This window comes from Pan troglodytes, chromosome 22 (genome assembly GCF_028858775.2).
Source record: "Pan troglodytes isolate AG18354 chromosome 22, NHGRI_mPanTro3-v2.0_pri, whole genome shotgun sequence".
In the NCBI taxonomy this organism is placed as follows: domain Eukaryota; kingdom Metazoa; phylum Chordata; class Mammalia; order Primates; family Hominidae; genus Pan; species Pan troglodytes.
Genome location: NC_072420.2, coordinates 10,520,301 through 10,529,553, shown reverse-complemented (window position 1 = coordinate 10,529,553; position 9,253 = coordinate 10,520,301). Strand labels below are relative to the sequence as shown.

Below are 9,253 nucleotides of genomic sequence, written 5' to 3'. Positions count from 1 at the left end.
TAAAAATGCATGCATTACATAATTAAGAAGGTGGGAAGGGATTTTTTTAAAAAGGCAATTCCTACTTGGGTTCCTTCCTGTTCACCCCATTGGTGAAGAAGCTAGTCTTGCCCTAGAATTCTGGGAATGGCTGCAGACAAAACAAACACTGAGAAGAGGAAATTCCCAGTAATTTACTCATCACACATACTCAGCCCAGCGGGGGATGACACTGCATTTATGCAGGTCTACCCAGGGTTGCACTTCGGAACAGAGGGTGTGGGAGGCAGGTTTGGTAGAAATCAGAGGGTGGGGTAACGGCTGGTTCCTTCAGGGATGTGCTTGACTAATTCAGAGTTTTGCAGTCTGGTGGGGGCATGAAAGCCATTAGGCTGAGGACATGGTGGGGTGCTGCATGAAATTTTAGGTGTCACAATAAAATTGACACGATGCTTTAACATCAGACATTAATTTTCATGATGACTAATATTTTGAGAGGCTGAGAGAAAGCTGCTGAGACATTGTAATAAGTGCTTAGGGACATGAGAGATTAGGAAGGCCACAGTTATGAGTAATGTAATGCGGAAGCCGATGCAAATCTACTGCCCCCATTTATTTAGCAGGAGGCAGGAAAAGTAATCTGGGGTCTCTGGCAGCACAAGTGTGTTCATAAATATTTGGGTGATGTCATGCATTCCCCATGCATTGGTTTAGAGATCTGGGGTCTCTGGCAGCACAAGAGTGTTCATAAATATTTGGGTGATGTCATGCATTCCCCATGCATTGGTTTAGAGATCTGGGGTCTCTGGCAGCACAAGAGTGTTCATAAATATTTGGGTGATGTCATGCATTCCCCATGCATTGGTTTAGAGATCTGGGGTCTCTGGCAGCACAAGAGTGTTCATAAATATTTGGGTGATGTCATGCATCCCCCATGCATTGGTTTTCATGTCTCCAGTGAGTTGTTGGGCAAGTCTGATATTACTGATCCACACACAGCAGGCAGCTTCCTGCACGGAGCTACCTCCACCCTTTGGACAGTCCAGGACTGAATGGTTGTCAAAAATGTGAACTCCTTGATGTCCAGTAAAGGCAACTGAGGGAACTGTGTAGCATTGGTGTAAAAAGTCCACTTTCCTATGAAGTATTAACTTAAGAGTAATCAAAGCCTGTGGCAACAGTGGAACCCAGCAGGGCATCCACTCGCTGCTTTGTAACTTAAATAGGAATTCTTTGAGGAGCTCAGTCTATCTCTCAACTAAAGCAGCTGCCTGCAGCCTATAGGGGCGGTGGAAGCCCTACTGGACACTTTCACAAGCCTAGCACTGTGTTTTCTGATGAAATGTTGTCTTGGCCACCATCAGTAGTGTCTGGAACTCTGCAGGGGATAAGGAGTGTCCCTGTGAGATCCGCACTGTGTCCTTGGTTAAAAAAAAAGGCATCTGTTACCTTGATTGTATTCTGAGTATCCATGAGGCAAGAAGTTTCTTTAATTCAATGGGGAGGGAAGGTGGACAATCCTTGGCAATTGCCAAAAATTTGTAAAAATGTACAAATGGGGCTAATTGTTGGCCCAGCATCAGTGCTGAGATGACCACCTCAAGTTTGGTCAGTTGTGCTGAGGCTTGGGTGTCATCCTTTATCAGGGACATCCTAGCTAATGGAGGGAAGGCAGCAGCATCCCACTGAGCTCCATCACATCAGATGATGGCATCCATTCAGAAGGTGGATGAACTTCACTGCTGGTCACTCAGTCGATCCCAAGGGGCCTCGGAGACGGGTGACTTCCAGCAACACAGCCTGAGGATGAAGGAGGCCAGTGTTTCCTGCAGATGAGAATGGCAGGGGGTCCAGGTTTGACTCCATTCTGAGGCAAGGAAGTCTCTGCAGCTGTGCCAACACTGTGGGGTGCTGCTTCCCAAGGCCTGATGGCCAGATGGGCATGAAGGCTCGTGGACATGGATGCAGAGCCCTCTGTTTCCAGAGGGTCCAGTATGTGGTCAGCAATCACTGCCCTGATGCTGTACAGAGCAGGGTCAAAAGGGGTAGGTTTATCTTTTACATCAGAAGCCCATGGACTACTATGGCCACCATATGCAACCCAGATACTTCAGGAGGCATGGGAACAGGTTGCTAAAGCATCCACATTGTGTTCTCTGAAGGAATTCATAGGAGCACCTGTTAATTTAAATTCGGACAGATTCCACACTTGTTGGAGGAGGCTTCATTCAGGGTGGGTGAGTTTGCCAATGACAGCATCAGTGGGATTAAGTAAGATTTGTAAATAAGAAATATGTTGTCACCTGAACCCCAAGTAAAGAATTAAAGGGCTGGGCACAGTGGCTCACACCTGTAATCCCAGAACTTTGGGAGGCTGAGGCAAGAGGATCGCTTCAGCCCAGGAGTTTGAGATCAGCCTGGGTAACATAGTGAGACCTTTTCTCTACAAAAAAATAAACAAAATTAGCTGAGTGTCATGGCACACACCTGCAGTCCTAGCTACTTGGAAGGCCGAGATGGGAGAACTGCTTGAGCTCAGGAGGTCGAGGCTGCAGTGAGCTGAAACCGTGCCACTTCATACCAGCCTGGGTAACAGAGCAAGACTGTGCCTCCAAAAAACAAAACACAAATTAAAGAATATTAGGCTTGTATTAACATTGTGGACGCTGAGAGGATGAATAACTATTTTTTGAAAGTCTCAGGAATAGGGCAGCCCCATATTTACCAAGGAATTTTCAGGAATTGAAGCAAAGTGGCAGGGCCTTGCACTACTGTGTTGGGAAACATCCATTCCCTTTGTGTAAGCCTCCTTGTATCTGTGTGTCCTTAGTGGGTAAAGCGAATTTTCTCTGAGAATGATGTCATCAGTATAATGTCACACCTGTGCTCCTGTAGAAAGGTGGTTGCAGTGAGATCTTGTCTGTGAAGATTGCATGCAATGACAAGGCTGCCGAGGCACTCCGTGGGTCACCTGGTCCCTTCAGAGATGAAGGCAGGCTATGACTGAGACTCTGTTAAAATAGGCACAAAAAGAACATGGTAGCCAAATCTGTAACAACAAAATATTTATCAGTTGCATGAATATATATAGGTTTATTATAAGGGATTGGCTCATGTGGTTATGGAGGCTAAGAAGTCCCAGGACCTGCAGTCAGCAAGCTGGAGAACCAGGACTGCCGATGTTGGAGTTCCAGTCCAAGCCTAAAGTCCTGAGAACCAGGAAAGCTGATGGCATAAGTTACAGTCCACGTCTGACTTCAAAGGCGAGAGAAGATCTACGTCTCAGCTCTGAAATCAAAGAGAGTGAATTCTCTCTCCCTCTACCCTTGTGTTTTATTTGGGTTTTAGTGGACTGGATGAGGCCCACTCACACTGGGGAGGGCAACTACTTTACTAAGTCTACATATTCAAATGTTCATCTCATCAAGAAACACCCTCACAGACACATCCAGAGTGTTTAACCAAATATCTAGGCAACCCAACTTGGCAAATAAAATTAACCATCATAAGGCGAAAGATGTATACAATCTGAAGAGAAACCAGGGATGCAGGATGGTTAAACATCTGCAAGTCAATAAATGTGATACACAATATAAACAGAATTTTTAAAAAAATCACATGATCATCTCAATACATGCAGAAAAAGGATTTGACAAAATCCAGCATCCCTTTATGCCTAAAACCCTCAGCAAAATTGACATAGAAAAGGCATTTGACAAAATCCAGAATCCCTTTATGATTAAAACCCTCAGCAAAATCAACATCAAAGGGACATACCTTAAGGTAATAAAAGCCATATATGACAAACACACAGCCAACATTATATGGAATGGGGAAAAGTTGAAACACTCCCCCTGAGAACTGGAAGAAGACAATGATGCCAACTTTCACCACTTCTATTCAACACAGTACTAGAAGTCCTCACCAGAGCAATCAGATAAGAGAAATAAAGTGCATCCAAATCGGTAAAGAGGAAGTCGAACTGTCACTCTTTGCTGATGACATGATCATGTACCCAGAAAAGCCTAAAGACTCATCCCAAAAGCTACTAGAACTGGTAAATGAATTCAGCAAAGTTTCGGGATAAAAAATTAATGTACACAAGTCAGTGGCTCTGCTATACAGTAATAGTGAACAAGCTGAGAATTAAATAAAAAACTCACCCCCTTTTACAATAGCTGCAATAAAAACCTTAGGAATATTATAATTCCTATAATTATAATAGTATATTCCTATAATTGTCAATTGCATGCAATCTTTGCAGACAAAATCTTAATTATATCTGGAATACTTAACCAAAGAGACAAAAGACCTCTACAAGGAAAACTACAAAACACTGCTGATAGAAATCATAGATACAAACAAATGGAAACATACCCCATGCTCAAGGATGGGTAAAATCAATATTGTGAAAATACCATACTGCCAAAAGCAATCTACAAACTCAATGCAATCCCCATTAAAGTACCAACATCAGTCTTCACAGAACTACAAAAATTCACATGGAACTAAAAAAGACATAGAAGGGACATACCTTAAGGTAGTAAAAGCCTAGAACCAAAAAAGAGTCTGTATAGCCAAAACAAGACCAAGCAAAAAGAACAAATCTAGAAGCCGACTTCAAACTATACTAGAAGGTCATAGTCACCAAAACAACATGGTACTGATATAAAAATAGCCATATAGATCAATGGAACATAATAGAGAACCCAGAAATAAAGCTAAATACTTACAGTCATCTAATCTTCAACAAAACAAACAAAAACATAAAGCAGAGAAAGAATAGCATTTAACAAATGGTGCTGAGATAAATGGAAAGCCACACATAGAAGAATGGAAGTGGATGCTCATTTCTCACCCTATTCAAAAATCAACTCAAGATGGATCAAGGACTTAAATCTAATACCTGAAACCATAAAAATTCTAGAAGACGACATTGGAAAAACTCTTCTAGACACTGGCTTAGGCAAAGAGATCATGACCAATAACCCAAAAAGCAAATGCAACTAAAACAAAGATAAATAGATGAGACTTAATTAAACTAAAAGGCTTCTGCACAGTAACAGAAATAATCAGCATAGTAAACAGGTAACCTACAGAGTGGGAGAAAATCTTTGCAATCTGTACTTCTGATTAAAGGACTAATACCCAGAATCTGCAAGGAACCCAAACAAACCAGCAAGAAAAACATCCCATCAAAAAGTGGGCTAAGGACATGAACAGACAATTCTCAAAAGAAGATAAGCAACTGTCCAACAAACACATGAAAAAATGCTCAACATAACTAATTATCAGGGAAATGCAAATCAAAACCACAATACAATATGATACCCCTTCACTCCTGCAAGAATGGTCATAATCAAAAAATCAAAAACTATAGATATTGGCATGGATGTGGTAAAAAGGGAACACTTTTGCACTTTTTGGAGGGAATGTAAGCTAGTACAACAGCTATGGAAAACAGTGAGGAGATTTCCAAAGAAGTAAAAGCAGATCTATCATTTGATCCAGTAATTCCACTCCTGGGTACCACTCAGAGGAAAATAAGTCATTATATGAAAAAGATACTTGCACACGTATGTTTATAGCAGCACAGTATGCAATTAGAAGAATTTGAAACCAGCCTAAATGCCCATCAATCAGTAAGTGGAGAAAGAAAATGTGGTATAAATATTTACCACATGGATTACTACTCAGCCATAAGATAGAATGAAATAATGCATTCACAGCAACCTGGATGAAACTGGACACCATTATTCTAAGTGAAGCAACTTAGGAATGGAAAACCAAACATTGTATGTTCTTATTCATAAGTGAGAGCTAAGCTATGAGGATGCAAACACATAAGAATGATACAATGGTCTTCGTGGACTCAGGGAAAGGCTGGGAGTGGTGGAGTGGGTGTGGTGAGGGATACAACACTACACATTGGGTACAGTGTACACTGCTTGGGTGATGGGTGCACCACAAATCTCAGAAATCGCCACTAAAGAACATATTCCTGTAAGCAAACACCACCTGTTTCCCAAAAACCTATTGAAATAAAAAAACAAAACACCATTATATTCCCCAAAAACCTATTGAAATAAAAAAAAATTAACCACAATATTAGGCATTGGGTACGAGGGCCTTAATGGATGGGAGCACTGCAGTCACATTACAGTAATCCACTGTGAAACGCCATTTATTATTTGCAGGTTTAAGAACAGGCCAAATTCTACTGCTAAACATTGAAGCAATGAGGATTATCACCCCTTCACTAATTAATTAGGTCTTATATAATAAGTTTTATTTATTTGAAGTCATGTTGTAATTTATGTTGGACCATATTTCCTAATTTATCAAGATGGGGAGGCTAGGTACGATAGCTCACACCTGTAATCCCAGCACTTTGGGAGGCCGAGGCAGGAGGATTGCTTGAGGCCCGAAGTTAGAGACCAGCCTAGGCAACATAGCAAGACTTCACTTTTTTAATTGGCTGTGTTGGTGCATGCCTGTAATCCCAGCTACTTGTAAGGCTAAAATGGAAGGACTGCTTGAGCCCAGGAGTTCAAGGCAGCAGTGAGCTATGATTGTGCCACTGCACTTCATTCAGCCTGGGTAATGGAGCAAGACCCCATCTCTAAAAAAAATGAAAAATTAAAAATAAATCAAATTAAAAAAAACAGGAGAGGGAGTTTTGTAAGGTTACATTTGGTGAAGTCAATGCGTAAGTGCAAATGATTTAATATCAATTTGTTTCTCATTAGGTCAGAGCATCCATGTCCCCTATGGACAAAGACTTCTATGACTACGGGAAATTTAGTCAAGGTAACAAATGTGAGGCATAAATATGTGTCCTCTATTCTATATGCAGTTACTCTGCTAGGATTAGGGGATGCAATGTTTAAATTTAGTGAAATCTCAGGTATAAACAAAGTTTGAGCTCCAGTATTAAGTTTGTGAAAGTATGCCAATTGGCAGATTTCAGCAGATGTTAAAATTGATTCGAATATGTGCTAGAGAGTTACAAATACCAATCAGCACCCTTTTATCTTTGGACTGTATAAGTTGTTTTAGAAAATAGAACATTTTCAATTAGGTCAGATGATAGACTTCCGTTTTAATTTAAATTTTGTTTTTGTGCGTATCCAAGTTCCTTCCCTTCCTTCCTTCCTTCCTTCCCTCCATCCCTCCTTCCTTCCACCTTTCCTTCCTTCCTTCCCTCTTTCCTTCCTTTTCTTCCTTCCCTCCTTCCTTCCCTCCTTCCTTCCCTCTCTCCTTCCTTCCTTCCCTCCCTCTTTCCTTCCCTCTCTCCTTCCTTCTTTCCTTCCTTCCTTCCTGCCCTCCTTCCCTCTCTCCTTCTTTCCTTCATTCCTTCCCTCTCTCATTCCTTCCATCCCTATCTCCCTCCCTCCCTACTTCCTTCCTTCCTCTCTCCTTCCTTCCCTCCTTTCTTCCCTCTCTCCTTCCTTCCCTTTCTCCTTCCTTCCCTCTCCCTCATTTTTTTGCCACTGGATATTGGGAAGGTTGTTCTCTTTCCCGCTCATATTTATAATTTCTTTCTTTGAAACAGCCCCAAATCAGTATCTTCAGAGTTAAGGTCCTCCTTGTGAGCAGATTGTGTGGTTTAAGAACCCTAGACTTAAGTCAGGTTTGGATTTCTCCCTTCTCTGTGCCTTAGGGGTACCGCATGTGTCTTTTCCTATAACCCTGAGAATTAGATCTTTGTTGCGGCAGAACCATAAGTCACAGAGCGATGCAGCACAACCAGCCCACAATTCAGGGGTCAGTGGATTGAAATCATCTTCTGCTACGGCCCCATCTGGTTCTTCCAGGACTTCCCTCACCCATTTTTTTCCTTTTACGGTGTTGAAACTTTAGTGGTATACACATTGCCTCATAATCAGTCAAAACTCCCCTTATCCCACATCATGGATTAAAGAGAACATTGCCAGGAGCCCTTCACTGTCTAGAAGGACTTTATTTGATAGGTCCTTTTTCCATGGTTTAGAATAAAAGAGGTAATAACTAGAAATATCTCCCTCATAATAGGCTCTACAGCAAATTCTACTTTAAAGGCTGTTGTTCGTGTCTTTAACTGTGGCTGCCCTTAATGTTTTGATCATCCACAGACAATTGTTGTCTCATTTTGGTCCTCTTTAAATGATGGTTTTATAATCAGCTATAAAATTTAACAGATGCCCTTAAATGCAGGATTCTGATTAATAACGCTGGAGATTGTGACATTAGAATAGAGAGAAAACTTTCAAATTGAAGAGTGAATGGTGTTTGGTCTACTTTGGACTGTATTTTTATAAATATGTTATTAGTATGTGTTCCAACATTATTGGAAACTTCTATAGAAATGTAATCCCCAGTTTCGGAGATGGGGCCTGCTGGGAGGTGGCTGGTCCATGGGAGCAGTTTCCAGTGGTTCCCAGTGTCAGAGACGGGGCCTGCTGGAAGGTGGCTGGTCCATGGGAGCAGCCTCCAGTGGTTCCCACTCTCAGAGATGGGGCCTGCTGGAAGGTGGCTGGTCCATGGGAGCAGCCTCCAGTGGTTCCCACTCTCAGAGATGGGGCCTGCTGGGAGGTGGCTGATCCATGGGAGCAGTTTCTAATGGTTAAGCATAATCCCTCTAGCGCTGCTCTTGTGATAGAGTTCTCATGAGATCTTGTTGTTTAAAGTGTGTAGGACCTTCCCCCTCTCTCTCTTCCTCCTGCTCTTGCTTTCCCTTCCACCATGATTGTTAAGTTTCCTGAGGCCTCCCCAGAAGCTGAGCAGATGTCAGCATCATGCTTGCTGTACAGGCTGCGGAACAGTACTCTTGTTTTCTTTTTATTTTTTTAAATTATATTTTAAGTTCCAGGATACATGTGCAGGACATGCAGGTTTGTTACGTAGGTAAACGTGCATTATGATGATTTGCTGTACCTATCAACCCACCGCCTAGGTGCCTAGGTATTAAGCCCCACATGCGTTAGCTATTTATTCTGATGCTTTCCCTCCCCGTCCCCACTGACAGGCCCCAGTGTGTGTTGTTCCCCTTCCTGTGTCCAGGTGTTCTCATTATTCAGCTCCCACTCATGAGTGAGAACATGTGGTGTTTGGTCTTCTGTTCCTGTATTAGTTTGCTGAAGATGATGGTTTCCAGATTCATTCATGTCCCTGCAAAAGACATGATCTCATTCCTTTTTATGGCTGCATAGTATTCCATGGCGTGTATGTACCACATTTTCTTTATCCAGTCTATCATTGATGGGCATTTGGATTGATTCCATGTTTTTGCAAA

The 9,253-nt window shown here is 42.0% G+C and overlaps 1 pseudogene; it reads right to left on the bottom strand.

Moving 5' to 3' along the window:
• Positions 1–297: 297 nt before the first annotated feature.
• Positions 298–9,253, bottom strand: part of LOC107973311 (protein FRG1-like) — a 28,892-nt pseudogene continuing 19,936 nt past the window's right edge.